We start from the raw sequence: 23,799 nt of genomic DNA on the forward strand, positions 1-23,799 counted from the left end.
TAAGCTTATTTATTGCAATTCCTTTCTCTGAAAGAAGGTTTCTCTGTCATTGTATCCTTGTTGTGTATCTTTGGGAGTGAAGCATTTTGAAATGTCTAATGCCAGTAAAATTCTCTCTTTAAAAAAAGAAAGAAAAAGGAAGCCATTGTACTATTGAACTCTAGCTTCTAGGGTGACCAGATGTCCCGATTTTATAGGGACAGTCCCGATTTTTGGGTCTTTTTCTTATACGGTCTCATATTATCCCCCAACCCCGTCCCAATTTTTCACACTTGCTCTCTGGCCACCCTACTAGCTTCCATAATGGACCGACAGGGCATTTGCAGCAAAAGGCTATTATTTTACATGGTTAGAGAATCAAAGTATAGTAGCCGGATGTTTATTCTGAGCTCACTTCAGTCATAACTGGGGGAAAAGATACCCTGACCATCTGCCAAAGTGGCAGCTCCACAAATAGAATATATATATAATTGGAGATATACCAATCTCCTAGAACTGGAAGGGACCTCAGAAGGTCATCAAGTCCAGCCCCCTGCCGTCACTAGCAGGACCAAGTACTGATTTTGCCCCAGATCCCTAAGGGCCCCCTCAAGGATTGAGCTCACAACTCTGGGTTTATCAGGCCAATGCTCAAACCACTGAGCTATCCCTCCCCCATAACAATAATCAGAATCAAACTGAGTATAGTCTGCGCTGCTTAGACAGAGTTATGGGTCATAGCATGGACCCTCATTTGATAGGTTCTCCTCATCAGATTTAAAGTTCTAGTGAATCTTAAGAAAAGATCATCCAAGGGACCTATAGAAGATTAACTGATTGCCTGGCACCAAAAGATGGCACATGAAAGATTGAACGAAAGAGATTCCCGGGAGGCTGTGATGTATCAATCTGTCAAAAAACACAGATTCATATCTACCTAAAATTAGGCTGGTTTAAAGAAATAGAGTTTCTTAGAATTATGCCCTAAATATCATGGCTAATATCTCCTGTAATGCAGCTGGGATAATGCATTTTGTCCATGACAGTATCCATTCATTTATCAACTCCCTTGTGAATCAGGGCCTGATAACATATGACAAATCATCAGATGGAAATTATTGGTAATAGATAACTGTCACTCACTTTCCATTATGCCCAGTGAGATGTGAGTGGATCTCTCTCTATTTTTTTTTAAGAGCAGGTTTTCCTGTCATTTCAAAACCGCTGTTGGACATTTCTTTTGAGCTGGTCATCTGCATTGCTATAAGGAAACATGTTTATTTCTAATTGGTTTAAAGGTTATTTATTTGCTTCTCCCACTAATCTTAAACACATTTGCAAAGGGCACCAATTTGTTATGTAAGGGTTAAGTAAAGTACCAGAGGAAGAACTGTAGTGGTGACACAGATTCCAGCTTCAGTTTAGTTTAGAAACAACTTAGGGTAAAGTCATGACTTTCGATTAACTCTGGAACTCTCTTCCATGAGAGCTAGGAATATCTATTAACCTGATTGCAGTGCAGTGATGGAGTGAAGCTCTTGTAGAGCCAGAAGTGAGGAAAAGATAACTGATTGGCTGGATGGGCTGGCAATCACCCAGCGAGACAGAGGCGGGACTTCCCTTCCCTGCAAACGGTTCTGGGTAGGAAGCAGTCTATAAAACTCTCTGGTTCCAGCTGAGAGCCAGAGTTGCAGAAGGAAAGGTCATCTGGAGGAACTGGAAAAACTTGGGCTTGTTGGAGATGTTATGGAAGATAATCTTTAGGTGGGTGAAAGAGAGAGAGCTTTAAAATAAATCTGGGTATCTTTTTAACTCCCTCTGAATTGGGTCTTGCTGTTCAGTTAAACAGCCTTGCCACTGCCTTCTGCCACAAAGGCAAAGCACTATGTGGAATTATTCTGCCTGGTTTTGGAATGTGGCAGGAGAAGGGAGTAAAATAAGAGAAGGACAAGAATTGTGAAGTGAGGCTTTTGACAACCCTGCCTAATCCTGGAAAGAAGGAGATGAATGAAACCTCGGTCTATAAGTGACCACTCCAAGATTTGAGTCGTTTTATATGGAGCTCAGATACCAGGATGGTGGGTATTAGATAGATAGATAAAGTGCTGTCATTATTATTTGTAATTACAGTAGAGTCTGGGCTCCATTGTGCTAGGCAGAGCACATGTATATGCACAGTGGAAGAGACCACCCGTGTCTTGAACATTTTACAATGTAAATAGACAAGAGAGAAAAATGGTGGCACAGAGAGATGGTCCAGGTCACACGGCAGGTCAGTAGGAGAGCTGGCGACAAAAACCCAGGTCTCCTGAGTCCTGGTCCAGGGTCCTACCCACTGGAGCACTGCCTCTCCTGGAGTCGCAAAGAGTTTCTGCTGCTGGAAGAAGGTCTTCTGCCTCACAATGCCTTGAAAAGTGTATAAATCCTCCCAAATGCAGATCCCCAAGAATGTTCTCATATAACAAATGCTTTATAGGCATACTGGGTCAGACCATTCCTAGATAGGGTGAAATCCTGGCCCCATTGAAGTCAATGGCAATACTCCCAATGTATGTCATTAATAGGGCCAGGATTTCACCAGCAGACCAGTATCACACTTCCAACACCAAATGCTGCTGGTGAGTAGGAGGGAAGAGATCATCCTTTAATGTACTTTGCTATAAAGGAAAAATTCCTTCATAACCTCAGCTGTGATCAGCAAGAGATTTGACTACCATCCTTTCAGTATATATAATTGCAAGTGTTATTAATAGGCATAATATTATCTCTTGCCCTTTTAAAGTCTAGACACAGTATTTGACTTCATGACCCTCCTAGAGATGGAAATTCCACAGCCTGACTACCTTTATTTCTTCTAAACGTGCAAGCCATTAATTTAATTGAACGAACCATTATTCTCAGGTTATGGGTCATTGTGAAAAGACAAGTGTCAAGCTGTCCTGCGCTGACTCAAGAGCATGAGTAGCAACCTCAGGGCAGACTGTTAAGAACCAAGGCACAACCCCCAAATTGGCTGGGAGTTCTATACTTAGATTTCACCAACCAGTTATCAAGTGTAAATTCCTCAGGCATTATAACAGCCTAAACATGGAGTCAGAGACAGTCGCCTTGGGTACTCCTCTGTCTTGCCACCCAGGTAAGCCTACCTTTGTGGTAGATGGTCCTTACACCAAATATCATAGCAATATTCATGTTACTGCCAGTCCCAAAGGACTACTCATGTACCCCAGCTAATTGCACCTTAGATCTCACACCAAAGATAATGCTTGTAGACAATCCTATAATAAACTATCTAAAGATTTGTTATATAGGAAAAGGAAATAAGAGAATTATTCACAAGGTTAAAGCAGGTAAACATATATAAACACAAATGAGTTACCATCTTAAGTTTAAAAAAATAATAGTAACTTCTATGATAAGCAAGTCCTTTAAGGATAACCCAGACCAAGCACTGGGGATCTTTTGCTTATGCTTAGTAATCCTTGCCCCTCAGAGTCCAAGCAGCATAAAGATACAGTTCCTCCTTCTTAAGTATGTTTATCCCTTCCCCATTCAAACTGAAAATTCAGCTGGTGGGAGGAATTCACTTTCATGCCTCCTCTTCATTGCAGGGGTAGAGCAATCAAAAAAGTCTTTTGTCCTCTTTGATGTTCCACAGTAATTCATCTGGGGTTGATGGGCCTTCCTTGTGGGGCAGGGCATAACACCTTCTGTTGGAGGCCAGCATGTCACACACATTAATCTCTCTTTTTTGTCTGGTGATTTACACAGCTACAGAGGCTTACAATGCAACTGTTCAAATATGACCTTACAATACGGCATACGGATGTTATAAATCGGATTAATGCATTCAGCGACTCACAAGAATTCAATATAGTCTAAACACTAGGCGCATTTTTATAACTCTAATACCTATTTTCACAATACTAATGCAGAGATGCACCAGACTGATATGTATTTGTCAGTATTCAAGTGAGGCATGGGAATCTTGGCATGAGCTGGCATCTGGTTTGCCAGTGTCACAGAAGGGCCAATCCGTTTTCACCATGTCCCTCAATCTTGCACTGGAATGTACTGTAGGACTTCAATGGGTGGTAGCTATGTCATTTGGAACATTTAAAATGAGGCTGGGCAAAGCACCAGAAAATGTATTGTAGGCAGTGATCCTACAGTGGCTGAGGGGACAGAGCAGAAAGGATTGAAATCACCGAGAGCAAGACCAGGCCTTTGACTTAATGAGACTTTTCCTTCCCTGATTTGTACTATGCTCTTTTATTTTCTTAATTAAATAAAGGCTCTGTTCTTAAGGGAAATCTACCAAGCAAAAGGCATTACTTCCAAAATGGTAATGTCGAACCAAAGTCTGAAAAGCATCTAAACAACAAAATAATGGGATGACAGGAGAGGACAATTTTTTTAAAGAAGATCGTCTATATGAGGCAGTGAAATAAAATGGTGGCGCACGTGAAGGTAGTAAACATACAGTGTAATGCTATCTGTACTTTTCTAGTGCCATTCGTACACTGTATCTCTACTGTCATGAGTACATACCAGACCTCCTGCTGTAAACAGTGGATAAGGATACAGAGATGATTACACATTAATAATGCAGAAAAAATTATATTGGATGCCATATATTGCAGCAGCTCAACTTCAAATGTGCAACTGCAGGAGGTCAGCATTGCACCATATTCCTCTTATTGGCTTGCTTCCATGTGGGCTGTCAGCACTGAAAATGGATGTGCATTCTCTGAGCCAGCTGATATTTCCTGTAGGGTCTGAGTCACATGATACTGTTGCTTGAGGGAACGGTGGAATCTGTAATGAATTCTCCTGTGTGGTGGGGCATCACAGAAAACAAACATCAGTTTATCAGGTTTCTCCCAGTGTTTATGGTGACTGAACCCCACAGGGTTATGGATCCATTGTGGTCAGGGCCGCCCAGAGGATTCCGGGGGTCTGGGGTCTTCGGCGGCGTGGGGCCCTCACTTCGGCGGCAATTCGGCGGCAGGGGCTCCTTCCACTCCGGGACCCGCCGCCAAAGTGCCCCGAAGACCCGCGGTGGGGGCCCCCCGCCGCCGAATTACTGCCGAAGTGGGACCTGCCACCGAAGTGCAGCCCAGTCTTCAGCGGCAATTCGGCGGCAGGGGGTCCTTCTGCCCTGGAGCAGAAGGACCCCCTGCGGCCAAAGACCCGGAGCGGAAGAAGCTCCGGGGCCCCGGGCCCCGTGAGAGTTTTATGGGGCCCCCGGAGCAAGTGAAGGACCCTGCTCCAGGGGCCCCGAAAAACTCTCCTGGGGGCCCCTGCGGGGCCTGAGGCAAATTGCCCCACTTGCCCCCCCCCCCCGGGCGGCCCTGATTGTGGTTATTCTGTGTCTGCTTGTCTTGATTTCCGAAGGTTGTGTCAGGATACTAAGCCTGATCCTGCACATGCAGCTTACTACCAGTATTTGGAGGTCCATTCGTGGCACCTCTTTGCTCCACAGCAGACTAGCTACAAGAGGCGGTAAACAACCCTTCCGAACAAAGAGCTCCAGATCCAGCCAGCATCACAGATACATATTCAAGACCTAGAAGTTAGGAATTAATGTTTGCAGCCTGAGTTCTCAGAAGGCCTGTAAAGAAAATAAGGAATTATTTAAAAAATTGAAATACTCCTTTCCACTCCAATAAGTGTATTTTCCAGCAGTACAAATCCTAGAGATGCTGCAGGAAGGAAGATTGTGATGGAAGAAAATTGGAAATGAAGTTACTGGGGAGGACAGTAAAGCAGTTGAAGTATTAAGTGGAGGTTTCATTAATGTCCTTGCCAGGGGAGGCACTGAAAATATAGCGTCTGCGTTAATGTTGGCTGAGCCTCTGCTAACCTAAATAAATCTAGGACCTGTACGGCAGGTACTTACATTAGAAAGCAACTCCAAAAAAAGTCTCTAGGAAGAGATGGGGATTATATAAAAGCTTTAAAGAAAACTAGTAGGGAAAAATATGGTCAGGTAGGTATCATCATCCTCAGAGTAAATGGGGTCAACTAGAAGTGTTCAAAAGACTGGTTTCTGTTCTTGGTTATATGACCATTGGGTCAATGTTCTCTGATCATGATTGAGTTTCATGAGAAATGAATATTATGGTCATATGGTCTCATCCGTCTCGACCTGCCAAGACCCAAACATGAAGCGCGATGTATGACAAAGACTTAAATCAATTCATGAAGCAAACTGAAATGCAGTGGGATTAGTTCCTTCACTGTCTACCTCTTTCTTTAGTCTTCTTTTCTTGGCTCTTCATTTCTAATGCCGTTTTCAACAACAACAACAAAAGTGGGGCCACACCAAATTTGTATGAAACGTAGGTATCTTGGGGACTAAAATGAGTGGTGGTCCTTGAAATGCAGTACACTTGAGAGGCATGCAAGCAGAATGGGACACTGCTTGACATAGAAAAGGGCAGGTTTCCCTACACTCTTTTTTTAAAAGTTGCCTAGTTTGCCCATGCAAAAAAATGCAACTGTGGGTCTGAAATATGTAGTTGCATGCACATTTGGCTATTGTTTAAATTGAACTTCCGTGCTCAATTAATTACCTGCTATGCCTGTTCAACTGGATATTTTGCATGCACAAATCATAGAATCATAGACTTTAAGGTCAGAAGGGACCAGTATGATGACTAGTCTGACCTCCTGCACAACGCAGGCCACAGACCCATACCTGTATCAAACCCCTAACCTATGTCTGAGCTACTGAAGTCCTCAAATCATGGTTTAAAGACTTCAAGGTGCAGAGAATCCGCCAGCAAGTGACCCATGCCCCACACTGCAGAGGAAGGCAAAAAACCACCAGGGCTTCTGCCAATATGCCCTGGAGGAAAATTCCTTCCTGACCCCAAATATGGCGGTCAGCTAAACCCTGAGCATGTGGGCAAGACTCACCAGCCAGCACCCAGGAAAGAATTCTCTGTAGTAACTCAGATCCCACCCCATCCAACATCCCATCACAGGCTATTGGGCATATTTACTGCTAATAGTCAAAGACCAATTAATTGCCAAAATTAGGCTATCCCATCATACCATCCCCCCAATAAACTTATCAAGCTTAATCTTGAAGCCAGATATGTCTTTTGCCCCCACTGCTCCACTTGGAAGGCTATTCCAGAACTTCACTCCTCTGATGGTTAGAAACCTTCGTCTAATTTCAAGTCTAAACTTCCTGATGGCCAGTTTATATCCATTTGTTCTTGTGTCCACATTGGTACTGAGCTTAAATCATTCCTCTCCCTCCCTGGTATTTATCCCTCTGATATATTTATAGAGCACAATCATATCTCCCCTCAGCCTTCTTTTGGTTAGGCTAAACAAGCCAAGCTCTTTGAGTCTCCTTTCATAAGACAGGCTTTTCATTCCTTGGATCATCCTGGTAGCCCTTCTCTGTACCTGTTCCAGTTTGAATTCATCCTTCTTAAACATGGGAGACCAGAACTGCACGCAGTATTCCAGATGAGGTCTCACCAGTGCCTTGTATAATGGTACTAACACCTCCTTATCTCTACTGGAAATACCTCGCCTGATGCATCCCAAGACCAAATTCGCGTTTTTCATGGCCGTATCACATTGGCAGCTCATAGTTATCCTGAGATCAACCAATACTCCAATGTCCTTCTCTTCCTCTGTTACTTCCAACTGATGCATCCCCAGCTTATAACAAAAATTCTTATTATTAATCCCTAAATGCAGGACCTTGCACTTTTCACTATTAAATTCCGTCCTATTACTATTACTCCAGTTTACAAGGTCATCCAAATCTTCCTGTATGATATCCCAGTCCTTCTCTGTATTGGCAATACCTCCCAGCTTTGTGTCATCCGCAAACTTTATTAGCACAGTCCCACTTTTTGTGCCAAAGTCAGTAACAAAAAGATTAAATAAGATTGGTCCCAAAACTGATCCCTGAGGAACTCCACTAGTAACCTCCCTCCAGCTTGACAGTTCACCTTTCAGTATGACCCGTTGTCGTCTCCCCTTTAACCAGTTCCTTATCCACCTTTCAATTTTCATATTGATCCCCATCTTTTCCAATTTAGCTAATAATTCCCCCATGTGAAACCGTATCAAATGTATTACTGAAATTGAGGTAAATTAGATCGACTGCGTTTCCTTTGTCTAAAAAATGTTACGTTCTCAAAGAAGGAGATCACATTGATTTGGCATGATCTACCATTTGTAAAACCATGTTGTATTTTGTCCCAATTACCATTGACCTCAATGTCCTTAACTACTTTCTCACTTCAAATGAAATAACATGTGCAGAAGTATTTGGAAGGTTATTGTGTGCTACTTGTCTCAAAAGATCAAGCAGATATTTGCAATGCTTTGCTGAGTTTGTGACATATCTCTTTAATAGATTTGGAAAGAGCACTCAGACCTGCTTTTAGGCGACACTGTGACAATACATAACAGATGCACAAGTGCACCTTGGGATGACAGCCTCTGTCATTACACCCTTCACAATTCACCTGCTCATGTGATGGAGTATATTGGCTTATTGGCAGCATACTTGATGGCAAACTGGAAAGCACCCAGCTTCACAAACAGACCCATGAAGGAACAAAGATGCAAATCTAGATGAACCTGGGAGCTTTCCAAATATATTATGGAGGCATCAGTACTGACTGCAGAACTAAAGCTGCATTGAGATTGGCACTTAAAGCAGGACTAAAATCCCTCTGTTTCACGCTTTAATTATTACATTTAGTTTCCAAATGTAGCACAAGTCTTCATGGGACAATGGAATAACTTTTTCTGTAACTTTTTACCAACTTTTGCAGAGAGAGCATGGAAAAAATAATTTTTTTGAAATTTTTCCAAGAATCTGACTTTGGAGGTCAAAATAGCTAAACAGCCACAGACTCTGCAAACGCCATACGAACGTACGTACTCTGTAGCACGACAGACACATGCCACTTTTCAAATTTTTCACTTATTCTCATCATCCTCATTTAGCTTCCTAAAGAAAAGCCAACTGCTACTTCAATTCTCTGATGTGGGCCCCCTGACTCAGGACTCCCATGACCCTCCACCTAGTAACTACCTATAATCTTACCAGAATCCCACCATTCCCAACTTGGTCTGGATGTTAATGGTGATTTAAATGGGTATTGCCTGGATTTTAGTGAATGAATTGGTAGGAAATGCACTTAAGTGACCTTGGGTGGGGGTTTTAAAAGCACTTAACATTGGCCTACCTCTAGGGTGACCAGATGTCCCAATTTTATAGGGACAGTCCCGATATTTGGGGCTTTGTCTTATATAGGTGCCAATTACCCCCACCCCCATCCCAATTTTTCACCATGGCTATCTGGTCACCCTACCTGCCTCTGCTTCTACTGAAGTCAGTGGGAGCAGAGTTAGACCAGCGCTGAGTCCTTTTGAAAATCTCACTTTTTCAGTCTGAGTGAGTGAAGTTCACTATGTGGGATCCATACACGTTTAGATTGCCAATCACCTGCAGTGGCTTCTTTCAACCTAACAATCTTAGCACTACTGTCCTCCCAGCTGGATCACAGCTTATGCTGAGGGATCGATAGAGAAGGCATTACAAGAAAGCAAAACGACAATAGGCCGTCTCAAACTCTAGGATAGCTGAAATGAAGCGGCAGCAACATGAAGTCTGATTGGTCACAGCCTGTGGTGAAAATGACACAGGCCATCTGCTGGACGGTATGGTATCCTACCTCCCAGGTGATGAGACAAACATACAGACTGAGTCACTGACTCTCCGGTGAAGGGACAAGGACAGAAGCTGCAAGAAACCTGCCCCATTGGAGCTCCCCTGCAAGAGAACAGTCAGCAAGTCAAGTTGCATATGCCCAGAGAAGCTTTGGTGTCTGCCACCCTCAGAATAAAATCTGCCCTCCAAAGATGGAGTCCCTGTCATACATCAGCATAATAGCAGCAAGCAGGACCACGTGATCAGGTTCCTTGGAGGAGAACTGAGTCTGGGAAAAGAAAAGGTGATTGCTTCAAAGCTATAGAAGGAAAATAGTCATCAACCAGTGTAGGAAAGGGGAGATGGAGAAGAGCCAGAGAGAATAATGATGAGAAGATGCAGTTGAGCCACACAAAGGAAGAACCACTGGGGGCTCTGAAGGCAAGCAATCTATTTGCAGGATACCTCACTTCAGGTGGATGATGGGGGTTTGTTTCCATGGTGATTATTTTCCACTCCCTTGCCAAATAGGGATGGTTGTGTGTATCTCTATGAGGGAAAGAGATCCCTTGTTAAGAAACTACTTTTGTACCAGAGGTTGGTCTTGGCTCACCTCCAATCCACTGCCTGGAGATGAGATGCCCCTCCCTCCACAAGTGGAGATATTTCCTATTCATAGAATCTCAGGGTTGAGAAGGGACCTCAGGAGGTCATCTAGTCCAACCACCTGCTCAAAGTAGGACCAATCCCCAGACAGATTTTTGCCTGAGATCCCTAAATGGCCCCCTCAAGGATTGAACTCAGAACCCTGGGTTTGGTAGGCCAATGCTCAAACCACTGAGCTATCCCTCCTCCTGTTCATCTGGTATGATATTCTATTGCTTGGGGGCTGTGGGTGGTCAGTCAATATGTTAATCAACCCACTTGGGACATAATACCCCTCCCTCCATGTCTCTACTCCTCTGTGATGAGGCCATATGGCTATGGCAAACCTGTGGGGACCCAGAGAGACCCAGAAGAGAACCGCTTAAAGCTGGATAAAAAAAACAAAGCACTTCCATTTTGCTACAAGTGTTTATTAATGTGGGAGGATCTTTTTATAGCCATGAGGATATGTTCTTTCCGTCTACTGGCTTGATGATAGCTTGTATGTCCCATGGGTCACACAGACTATTCACTCCACCTGGCAAAGTCTCCAGCAATGGAGAAACAAGCAGCAGTCAAAACAATTCCCCTTCTCATTTTGACCTTTTAATTCCAGCCCAGAAAGGCCTTGCATTAGACTGCCTCACCTGTCAAGGCAAGGAGGGCTAGCCACGAGGCCAAATTTTCTGCTGGTGTAAAGTGGCAGCGTGCCACTGGAGTGAAAGAAGCTGAGCCAGTCACACAGCAGAGAACGTGGCCCGTGAACTCTGGACGTGGCCGTGGGTTGGTGAGAGACAGATGTTGCTTGAGCAAGACTCTCATCATCCTCTCCCCTTCTAAAGGTAGGTTGGCATAGCTCACACAGAAGGGGCAGAAGGGAAAGTAGACTAAGGAAAGCAACTCAGAGGCGGGGAAAAGTTAAAGTAGGGTGAGGTTCACACCTGCCGATTGAGCCTGTCTGATCATTAAGCGGATTTAAGTCTAAGGGTTTCGAATGGAGTACACTGGACTCTAACCTACACCACTCTACAGATCACTTCTGAAGTGGACCTAACACTTTGCAAGTCAACCTACGTTAATAACACTTTATTTCCTGGCACTTGTCAATTCATGTCACAATCTTAGTGCTCTTTAAAGAGAGTTTAGGTACCCACTATCCTTGTTTTGTTTGGTTAAAGACATAAATTCCCTCTTATAGGAGGGCAGAAAATACTATAATCCATTATTTAGGGTATAATGGGTATAAAGATTAGCCTTTGGAAACAGCCCAATGTCTACGGGAATTATAGAATGAGGCAGGGTCTGTTTGGCCTATTAATTACCTCATCCTCAGCATCCAGAACCTCCTATGAAATAATAATGTGTTGCCCAGGCACAGCTGACATGATTTAACAGTGAATCTCCCAGCTGGCTTGCATACTGCTGCTTCTCAATATGCCTATAAGCGCTGTGGTACCACAAGCGCTGATTTAGCAATGCCGTTTTATTTTTAAATCCCGTATTGTTTTGAATTACTTTGAACCGACAAAAAGCATCTCAAACTGGAAGCCTCTTGGCCTGCTTTATTTGTAACCAGCAGAAAAACAATTCCAATCATATTTGATTTAGAAATAGGTACCGGGGGGGAACATCCCTCGAGAGGGTTGAGACCTCATCTGCTTACTTTCAGCAGATATTTGATGGCTGATAAACCCCAGAAAAATGGGAGTTGACAATGAGAAAGAGCTAACACAGCTTGTTAAGCAGCAGCACAAATGGCCCTGCTGTAATTTGCCAGCCTCTATTTAAAGTCAGAGTTACGTGTTCTTTCTACAGCAGAGAGGATGTGTCATCATTGGATTTCGCTGATTTTCTTTCTAGAAATGTGTTCTATAGACTTTGAGGTAGAATTACATTAATGGAGTTTAATACACATGTTCCAAAAAACCCTAGAAGATAAAGGTTAGGGTTGTAAATATACAGTGAAAAAGATCATCCTTTAAACAATGTACTTTAAAAGAAAGAAAAGGACATAAGAATATTGGGAAATTCAGAGCTGATGTTCCTTAGCTAACCTTGGTTCTGTCCTTATAACCACACCACACTGCTCTCTAGCCACGTGATAGAAACAGAGGTTTGCAATGTGTTACAGCTGTTTTTCACATCTTTGAAATTAACATTGAACAAATGATAGGGCCTGATTCTGTTCTTATTGATGTTGATGGCAAACACTTCCATTCACTTGAATGGGAGGAGAATCAGCCCCATCCACTGTGTGCGTGCAGTATTGTCCAACTTCCTTTGTCTTCTGTATGGAATGAGAAAAGTCAGTCTGCTCTAGCATAGAAGGTACTCTGACATCCACTGTCCTTGGAGCCAGTTCTCTACTGTCATAAGCCTTGGGTGAGATCTGTGCTGCTCTTCTAAGAGGCACAGCCTGGATCTTGCGGCTCAGGAGAAGCTGGGGCTAAGGTGACTTTATACTTCCTTTGTGCTGTACTGATGTAACCTTCTTTTCTTTTTGTTTCTTTTCTTTTCTTTTCTTGCATTCAGCCAAAAACTGTATTGCTATAATTACATCTGCTGTTTCTGCTTGCTCAGAGTTGATACGGAAACATTCCCAGACAAGATGGCAGTAAGAGGCTTGATTGATGGCAAACCAGTAGTTGCTATTGCAACACACTAGAGAGAGAGAGAGAGAGAGAGCAGGAAGCTGTTGACTGTGCTCAGTAGCTGTTTTGGAGACAGTGTGGAAGTTTTCATTAAGGGCAGACATTCCTGCGTGTGCATACACACACTATGAGGGGAGGTTTACACTTTAAAAGCTGCGCTGGTACAGGTGCATCACTGTAACGCTTTAGTGAAGACACTACTATGCCAACAGGAGAGCTGCTTCCGGTGGCATGAGAGGTGCTAGATATGTTGATGGGAGAAGCCCTCCTGTCGGCGGAGCGCTGTCTACACCAGGGGTTAGGGCAGTATAACTGTGTTGCTCAGGGGTGTGGATTTTTCACACCCCTGAGCGATGTAGTTATACCGAGGTAAGTTTGTAGTGTAGACCTGGCCTTAGTCAGAAGCTGGAAGCTCCTGACAAATTAGTAATAAACTCTAGCAGGAGTACAAACCTGGCAGCCATTCTGTGCGCCAGTCAGATTGCTCAATCCAGCCCTGCATAGAGAAGCTAGAGCTGCCAAGGGTAACCCAGACTAAACCTGGGGGTTGGATCTCAGTACGGTTTCCTATAATTTTACAATCTGCGGGACCGAGGCTGGGAAAACACCGTAAAGGAGGAATCACAGACTGGAGGCCAAGTGTCCGCACAAACTCTATTACCTCATTGAACCAAAGACACCGTGTGGGTCTAACAGCTAAAGTAATTGTCAGCTTCTCTTATTTAACGTTGTGTAAGTGCTCAGTGTGGTGGATGCTGAAATAGTTGGTGATATAGCACAACACCATGTTTTACCTGATTGCCAATATAATACCCATGGGGAGCTTCCGTGAAAGTAGAGCTCCAGTTGTCAGAAGTCCCAGCCCCTGTACTTATTTGGTGAGGTTTGATATATATTTATTAGGGTTTAGGCCCTGTGTGATCTTTTTTTATTTTAAAGGAAAATAACAAACTTCTCGTTAGCAATGAGATGAGCTGTAACTGCTGTAATGTAGCAGTTCATCTTTGGAGGGTCATTCAGTGAAAAGAAATTCAAAACTGCTAATTGTGTGTGTGTGTGTGTGATTGTCTTATGGTAAAGACTGGAACTGGATTCCTAGAAGAAGAAAGAGAAAGAAAGTGAATCCTATTACAATGGCCACTTTTAGTACTTAGTGTGTTCCTTTTGAAAATCCAGCTGTAATCTCTTGCAAGGACATGAATTCATTGTCCGTGCAGATACTTTAAATCAGAGGAATTCTATAGGAGAGAATTGGTAAGTAAATCAACTTAGTCCTCTCTATGCAGGTGACACTAGGGCCCCTGGTATAAATTAGTCAGCTCTTAAGGCCTCTCTAAGTTAACAGCAGCCTCCCATAGCTGCCCGAGGAGCCACAGCGTGCTGCCAAGTATCTGAGCATGCCCTGACATCCTCTTCAACTCCACTCACACCCCCTATGCCAGGACTTGCAGAGAGCACCAACTCAGGGGAAGCCTTCCTGCAGCAAGGATCAGAGCTTTTAGGGGTGCCTCTATGCCATTCCAATTCCTTTACAGGGGGTCAGAGCAGGGGTGAGAATCTTCTGCTTTGTGTATTCCCTTGTACCTGTGCAAAGTGAGTACCAGCATGTCAGAACAGTAGCATCTGACATCCCCTGGACTCTCTCTCTGGATGATATGAGATTAAAGGCAGTGGCGAAGCAGGCCTAATATTTGCTTCTGCTTTGTTTCACCAGATTCACAAAGAGCAGAACTTAGACTTGTGTACGGGGTGGCAGTACAGTCAGGTTAAAGAAAGCCTCAAACAATAAACCAATACAAATCTCCATTCGTGAGAGAGAGTGCAGTCACTCGCATTCACTTTCTACCCCTGGAAGGAACCTGAGCATGGGAGCTGTTCCACAGCTCCTGCGTGCCAGCTGCTCAGAGGAGCGCAGCATCCATCCACAAAGCGAGAGATCCTGTGTGTTTTATGTGTGTCGCGGTTGGCTTGATCTTGATTTTAAACGAAACACACGTACACGGGCAGTGAGAGAAAAACAAAGCTGTTTTGGCCTTGAATTCCTGAAGCCATGTATCCCTGAAAAGACACTCCAAATGAGTCTATTAATACCTCCCTCCGTCTCCCATAAGGCTCACGCAGTAATTTATGCTAATCTTAGAGATGTCTTAAAATGCACTAATATGCCAGAGATTCAAAAGCGATGCTTTTAATCTTCCATATTAACAAGTAATTTTTGGCCTCACTCTGCAGGTATTTATTTTACAGACAAGGAGCTTACCAAAGATAAGAGTCAACCTGTGCTCCACTCCCCAACCTGCTCGGAGGGGGAGGGGCTGCTCACTAAATTCATTAGCGGGCAGCACAGCCGGCTACCAGTTCTTAGAGATTTTTAACTTCTGCTCCTACGGGCAGCTGACAGCACTGGGGGCACCTTGCAGATCTTGTAATTGGTGCAGAGGATCCGGAGGTGGATCCTGGAGCGGAGCCATGCTCTCTCTGCAGAGCAAAGTTGCCCCGTGGAGTGGACTAAAGTGCCGTGAAGGTGGTGCTCTGGGCTCTCTATGTGCCCCAGGAGATACTGCCACATACAAGATAGGCCAGGAGGTAGCAACAGGGGGAGAGGGTATCGCTGAGTCTGCATGTACACCCATCAGGTGGCCAGGACGCTCCCCTCGCCTAGAAGGGCACCTATTGTTGTTCCGCTCAATAGGCTGGAATAGCAGCCTTCTGCCTTCAAGCCCTGCACCCTTCACACTGCACCCCATCACCGCTAGTCCCCTCTGCCTGTTTGCTCTGGCTTTGTGCCAGGTGGGGCAAAACACGGCCAAAGCAGATTAGCAATCACACCTGTCAAGGGGTTAAAATAATGAGCAATGGAAGAGAAGAGGCTCCCCCCAATTGTCAAGTGGGGATAATGGTATTCCTCTCCCCCGTCCTTTGTGTCTGCTCTAGCTATACTCTCCGCTGTTTGGGTCAGGGACTGTCTCTTACTATAGGCCTGAGCTCAGCTGGTATAAATCAATTTAGCTCCATTAAGCCAATGCAGCCACATTACTCTACACCATTCATTATTATATATAATGTTGTAGCACCTGGCAGTCGCGTTGTGCTAGGCCCTGTACAAACACAGAATAAAAAGACAATCTCTGCCCTCAAAGAGTTTGCAGTCTAAGTACACACCAGCTGCGGTGCTGGGCCAGGGCAATGGGGCCCAGCTCTGTGTTGGGGCCTTTAGGTGCTACATCAGGGGTAGGCAACCTACGGCACGTGTGCCAAAGGCGGCACGCGAGCTGATTTTCAGTGGCACTCACACTGCCCAGGTCCTGGCCACCGTCCGGGGGGGCTCTGCATTTTAATTTAATTTTAAATGAAGCTTCTTAAACATTTTGAAACCTTATTTACTTTACATACAACAATAGTTTAGTTATATATTATAGACTTCTAGAGAGAGACCTTCTAAAAACGTTAAAATGTATGACTGGCCCGCGAAACCTTAAATTAGAGTGAATAAATGAAGACTCGGCACAGCACTTCTGAAAGGTTGCTGACCCCTGACCTAGACAGATAGAAAAATACCTTACCAGCCTCATCTTATATGTTTATAATGTGACTTTGCTATATAAATAAAATCTCTCCCTTTCCACAAAAGCCTCATAAGAAAAATCAAGTGGGAGCAGATCAAATGTCCTGTCCTGCTCGCAGGAAACAAACTGCACAATAATATTAAAACAATGATTACGAAATTAAACGGTCTCTTGTTAATTATTTTGGCTTGCTTAAAATGACTGCATGTTTTTTTGGAACCCAGAGTGCATGTTCATTTTTATTAATTAGCACAATAAAGAATTCCCTCATATCCTGTTAATCCAAGCCGTGGTTAAGTGAGCTGTAGATCATCTGAAAGACAGTTAAATATCCCTTCAAATTAATACGTCATGCATTTATCTGAAATCCCGTTTTTCTAAAGGCCTCGATTCTTCAAATAAGTGGCATAAATTAGGCTCTGATCCTGCAAACATGTGCTCAGCTTTACGCGCGTGAGTAATCCCATAGAATTCAATGGGACCACCCATAAGTTTAAAGTGAATCACATGCGTCACTGTAGCACCAGAGCCACAGATGATAAGCTCCTTGGGGCAGTGACCATGCCTTATTGTATGTTTGTACAACAGCTAGCACAATGCAGGCCTGGTCCTGTTTGGAGCCCCTGGGTCTAACCACCATACAAATAACTCTTCATCATCCCGCGTCCTTTGTAAGTAAAAAGAAAACCCATAAATGCAATAAATCAGTTACTCAGGGAAGTGTCCAGTCCTGCAAAGTATGCTGCATGCCATTATATCCCACGTGAGTTCACTTGAAAGCAGAAGTTGCTCGCAAGATTGAATTCTAAATAAATTATTTTATTAGTATTTACTAGAAATAAATAATACATAGTAGCTGTGTAGTGCTTTTCATTGACACAGGACTTTACAAACATTAACTAGTTAATTCCCCCCACACCCTTCTGAAGCACAAAAGCATTATCTCCATTTTACAGATGGAAAAACTGAGGCCAAAAAGTGTGTTGCCCAGAGCCCCAGAAGGAGTCAGGGATGGGATCAGAACTTGGGAATTCTTTCCTCCAAGATCACATCTCTCCGTAATTGCTAAACTTCACTATAAATGACATATAGAATGGATGCCATTCTCAAACTCCCATTAACAATTGCCATGACTGATTTCAAGTCATCACAAGTGAATTCCCCCCTCTCCGATTCATTATCCTTCCGGGTAGAAGAAATTCCCTTTCCTCTCTTTGTATCATAAATACTCCACATTGGTTCCGGCGGATGCCTTTCGACCTTGAACATGCAGCTTCCTGAGTTCCTGATGAGCAAAGCAATGCAAATCGTTACCGACACGCAGCCTTCAAAATAAAAGGCTCTTATTGTTATCTGCAGGTGGCCAAAGAAAAATGAGGGAGGGAGAGTGTTTCCTTCCCACAGCGCCTCACCCCACCTTCCTCTGCATCTTACTTCATTCCCCGATGGCTTAATTTTGTTGTACTTACTTTCTCAATAGATTTCCCGCTCCTCTTTTCCCCCAGTGCACCACAATAAATCAATGCCAACCATGCCAAATTGCTTGCCATGATATACTACACCTGATATACCCCTTCTGCGCACCATATACTTTATGCCTTTTATTTTACTTTTGCAAATAGCACGGCTTGTACATCGGTTCAAGACCATTAATAGAACAATGATCAAATAAAAAGACCCCAGGCATAAACACGACACGAGCAAGAAAATAGATGGCTGCTCATACTCATTTCTAATATCATATTATTCCAGTGGTACTGTAAGTTTTTTGACCTTAAGCAAAGGAAGGTTGATGACTTTAATAGAATTTCTCCATAAACCTTTGTCTATCCTTTTCCTCTAAAAAAACCCAACAACAACAAACCCTACTGGGGTTTTCTCTCTGGTTTTTTTTTTAATGCAAGATATTCTTGTTTCATACATCTGAGTTATCAAATCTTTGATTCACTTCACTGACTCCAAGGTACCAGCCTAGCCACTAGACAGCACTTAAAGGAAATTAATCTGAATTGTGCTTCATATAGAGGGTAAATTTATGCTTTGTTTTTTAATTTAAAGGAGGAGAAGCACAGGGATGAAAACAGCTGGTAAAAGAAGAGGAATAAAATGCAGTATGATTCGGCCGGGATGTGATCGCTTCATGTTGCAAATGCTTCAGAGCTCAAGTTTTGCATTTGTTTTGTTTTGTGTTCACGGTGAATAATCTGGCAAGCAATAAGAAATTCATAAATCCTGCTGAGGGTTTTCTTTTATATTAATAGAGACAGGGTTTGCTTCACATCTCTCTGTACGTGCACATTGTATTTGATATTAGAAGTTGGATATTTAAATTAGGTTTGGACTATACTATTTATTTGTGTTAGGGTAGCGCCTAGAGATTGAGAGTCTCTGGCCTGTGTTATATGAGAAGTCAGACTAGTTGGTCTGATTGTCCGTTCTGGCCTTAGATCTGTAAAAAAAAATCTCTGACTCTAGAAGTTGCAATCAGGATCAGGGTTCCATCATACCAGATACTGACCAAACATGTCATTATTATTTGTATTGCAGTAGCACTTAGAGATTATATTGTGCCAGGTGCTGTACAAACATATAGCAAAGAGACAGTCTCTGCCTCAAAGAGCTTACAAACTAAGAGTCTAGACAACAAAGAGATCCAACAAATGGACAGGGAGAGTGCAAGAAAACACTGAGATGATACTGGTCAGGATGGTAAGCAGTGGCCACGGCTTATCCTAACAGTTGTTTCTCTGACGAGCTAACCAGTTCCAGGCAGTACCCACTACTATATTGATAGGATTGGGCAAACTGGTTTGGATAAAAACAAGACCCTCTTCTCCCCAGAGACTTGGTGTCAGATTTAATTTGAGGTTTACGAGATTTGGTTAGCGATGTTTTTATTTCTTCTTGTGTTTAGTTCGGTGCACTGAGGCAACAGAAGAAATGTGTCCCGGAGACAGGCACTCATCCAGATATGGGTTATATCTGTATTTGCACTGGTTGCAAGCTATCATGAGTGAAAACTGCACATTGACACAGGTTCTTCAGGCAGCTGTGACGGCTAGAACCAGACTTCTCGGAACAAGTGAGGGATAAGCTTTAAGCAACAGCTCTCTCCCTGAACCTTAAATAATGCGGCTCAGACAGTGCAGTACCCTTTATGTAGCTCTTTGCTGCACGTTATCCTTTGTTTTACAATAAACTTGCTCTGTTGTTGAATGATTGATTGTTTTCTGTGGGTCTCCTAGGAGCCTGTTCAGTACAGTGAAGAGCTGGAGTCAAAACCGCAGATCCAAACACTGCCCAATTTTGATGGGTTTGGAAGTGGGATCCAGATTCGTATTTTGTAGCTGTTCTCCCATTTCGGCACAGAACTGGGGGTCAGGAGCCCAGTTTCTGTTCTTAGCTCCATCACTGACTTTCACCAAGCTCTTTAACCTGGGTGCATTTCAGCTTCCACATCTGTGAAAACATATTGCCAAGCTCAGACCCCATTGTGGTAGGTGCTGCACCTACACAAAGTAAGAGACTTGTGTATGTAGAGCTGCCCGGAAGAGCTAAACAGACAGGATAAACAAAGGGTGGGAGAAAAAATACATTATCCCCATCTCTGCATCTGACTTCTTTGGTTTAGATCCATTCTCTTTGGATTAATTATGTGGCTCTTTAAGGATGAACGCCTCTATTCTAGTTCTTCCTCTGTTGCTGCTCACCAAGCTGTACCTTAAAAGATTTCAAGCAGCATTGAGTCCAGAACTTCCTGTCTCTAGCTGAATGCAAGCTAATTTTTTTGAATTTTTTTTTTGCAATTATACTCCCCATAGAAAAGTCCTAGTGTTTTATGTTGACAAAAACATCCTGAAAATTTAATAGTGGGGAATTCAGACTCTAAATAGTACTGTGCATTCATTTCCTCTTTGTATGTTCATAAATTCTTACAATAATGAAAGCTTCTAAGTTAAATATCTTTAAATCACCTTCCTCCCCACTCTTAATTTATTTATTTTGCTGTGAGCCTAGAAGTGTCCCTTTTTTTTTTTAATGCTCTTCATCTGTATATTACTTTATGTGGCAGGACAGGGCAAAATATGCAATGCTATTCCCTTCCCTGTTCTCATTTGTGTAAAACCAGGAGGGTGCTACATTATCCAAAAGGCAGACAAGACTTATCTGTCACTTGCAGAGCTTGGCTAATGTATGTCGCAGTCCTCTAAGGAATGGTGTTTCAGTGATATAAATGTAATGGAAGTAATATGAATGTGTGGGCATTAAATTAAATGTCAACTCTGACCTTTAGAGGTCAAAGCATCAAAAGCTGATGTGACAGATGCTCTTTCTAAATCTCCCTTAGTGATGCCATATATTTGAAATGTACAGCAGGGTAACAACCTGAGCCCAGATATTCTGTCTGGCTCTGTGCAACTAATCCATTGTTGCATGCTGAAGAAAAGCAACTGAGTCAGAATGTACAACAGACCCTAGATCTTCCTGATGGCACAAGGTCTGTCACCCACAATGGGAGAGCTGGCTGGCATCAAGCAGTGGATGTGCCTGGGAAACAGTGAGAGGAGAAAAGTTCTCGTGGCAGTTCGTTGATGTTGTAAGGGGTGGGGGGAGTCCATTTGCCATGTTTCTGTGATACAAGACTATTAATCATACTCGGCACTAGCTGTACATAGTGCTTTTCATCGGCGGGTCTCAGGGTGCTTTGCAAATATTAATTAAGCTTCACAGAACGCCTATGAGATAGATAGATATTATGGGGAACTGATGTACAAAGGAGAAAAGTGGTTTGCCCAGAGTGAGCCAAGAACAGAAACTCAGGACCTTGGAGTCCCAGTCTCCTGCTCTGACCACATTGCCTCCTAAACAGATATTCTGCATGGGAGGCAGGTGGTTAGAGGAGTAAATCTTAAAGGATATTAATATACCAAGGAGAGATAAGAGGATGTACAGTAGAGGGGAGGAACAAGGACATGCAACAGACAAGAAAGACCAGCAGAAAAAGGGAGCATGGGAAGTAGATAATAGTGTAAATAATAATAACCAAAGGTCCTATGGCTGCACGTGTATAGATACCACAAATCATCAACTCTCTGCATGTACAGGTCACCAGGATAGAACTTCCAACTTGCATCTCCAAAAAGAGAGGCCTCTCCCCAGGAACACAAAGAGAAGATCTATAGGCCTAGTCAGTAGATGGAAGCTCTAACCACTAATTCAGGAAGGATCAATTTACTTGGAGAAAGCCTTTCATCTCTGAGGATCTCGAAGTGACACGTGAACCTGTCAAAGCATCGCTTCATCCAGTCCTGTCCAGCCACCTCTGGAGCAGCGCACTGCAATAGTTTAGCAGCACAAAGCAACGCTACAAGAGATTTGGGGGCAAGATGTGCAGAAACAGCTTATCCGATGTGAATAACAGGGAAGTGTAGAGCCTGTAGGCAGGATGCCTTTTGGCCAGTGCATCAACAATACGAACATTTAAACTCTTTGCAAACACACCGGGCGATCTTTGAGCCCCACAAGCGGTGAGGGCCTTAGTTTTATGTCTTATCCACATCCTCTAGCCCAGGGGTTGGCAACCTTTCAAAAGTGGTGTGCCGAGTCTTCATTGATTCACTCTGATTTAAGGTTTCGTGTGCCAATAATACATTTTAACATTTTTAGAAGGTCTCTTTCTATAAGTCTATAATATATAACTAAACAATTGTTGTATGTAAAGTAAATAAGGTTTTTAAAATGTTTAAGAAGCTTCATTTAAAATTAAAATGCAGAGCCCCCCAGACCGGTGGCCAGGACCTGGGCAATGCGAGTGCCATTGAAAACCAGCTCGTGTGCCGCCTTCGGCACCCATGCCATAGGTTGCCTACCCCTGCTCTAGCAGCAAATGGCCCATGAACACCAGGCCTCCATCTTCATCCTACAGTGCCATCTAGCACCACTGCTCAGTGCTGAGTCAGAGGAATGCATGCCACCTGCTCAGAGGAAGGATAGGCCAGTGGTCAGGGTGGTAGCCTGGAAGTTGGAAGACCCAAGTTCAGGTCCCTGTACTGCTGTAGGCTTCGCAGGAGTCACTTAGCTTCTCTGTGCTTTAGTTTGGTGCTCAGACAGCCTGGTAATTAGGAGCTGTGTATGTATCTTCTATCCAAGTGCAATGTTAGTTAAGCTTGACCCTGGTTAATTTGACAGAGCTAACAAGATCGCAGCTACGGCTGCCATGGCATCAGGCTGACTAGCAAATCGGTCAAATATAAGATGTTGCAGAGATGACAAGGGCTAATACGCTGTTTGATCACGATAGCTCCTTTCCAACATGAACTAATTAGAATAATGGCAGTTTCAACCTTAGTTTTTTCAAATATACCTTTGTTCAAAGGGCATATTTTTTACTTTGAATCTTGTTGTGTACATTTTAATTACGCAACCCGTTACGCCAAGAAGCTAATTAGGAAATATAGCTGGGCTTGGAAAGAAACTGCATCAATACATTTTCACAAAATGGTTTTCATCTTTTGGAGACAAAGATCGTTTCCAGCTGTAATTAGGGCTGATAAACTGGTAAGTAGGAAATTAACAAAAATCTGTGCATGCTGAGCAGCTAAGCGGGATTATGAAAATCTATGTTGTTTTGAAATGTTAAAAAAAAAATCCACAAGTGAAAAGTCATGACTTTTCATGACATTTTTTAATTGTACCAAAGGAGTCATGGATTTCTGATCAAACCAAACACTTCCACCTGCTTTCTACAGGTGGCTGTTATATAGTGGAATTCTCTCTTGCAATACAATGAAGAACAATACACATTCAGAGCAACAGTGATTAGCAATGAGTTCTTATAAAACAGTTATACAAATTATTTCCTTAATCAAGACAGCAGCTTATCACAGGTTAATTTATGATTACTTCTTAATATTATGTGTTTGCATATTGCATGGGTTAAAGGCAAATGCACCTAGAGGTTATAATATGAGAGTAGAAGTCATGACTCTGGGATGCTATCCCAAGCTCTGCCCTTGATTTGTTGTTAGACCTTGGGCAAATCACTTACCCTCTTTAAACCTAAGTGTGTCTCTCTGTAAAAGGCATATATGAATTCTTCTAAAGCCTGGGGTAACAATGATCTATGAGCATGGTTAATGTTTTTAAAGTTTTTTGAGAGCCCTGGATGAAAGGTGCGATATAAGTAAAATTATTAGTATTGTTGTTGAAATATTGTGGTCTGGTTGGTTTATTAACATACCTTAAAGTTTTACCCTATTCT

This window comes from Mauremys reevesii, linkage group 7 (genome assembly GCF_016161935.1).
Source record: "Mauremys reevesii isolate NIE-2019 linkage group 7, ASM1616193v1, whole genome shotgun sequence".
Classification (NCBI taxonomy): domain Eukaryota; kingdom Metazoa; phylum Chordata; order Testudines; family Geoemydidae; genus Mauremys; species Mauremys reevesii.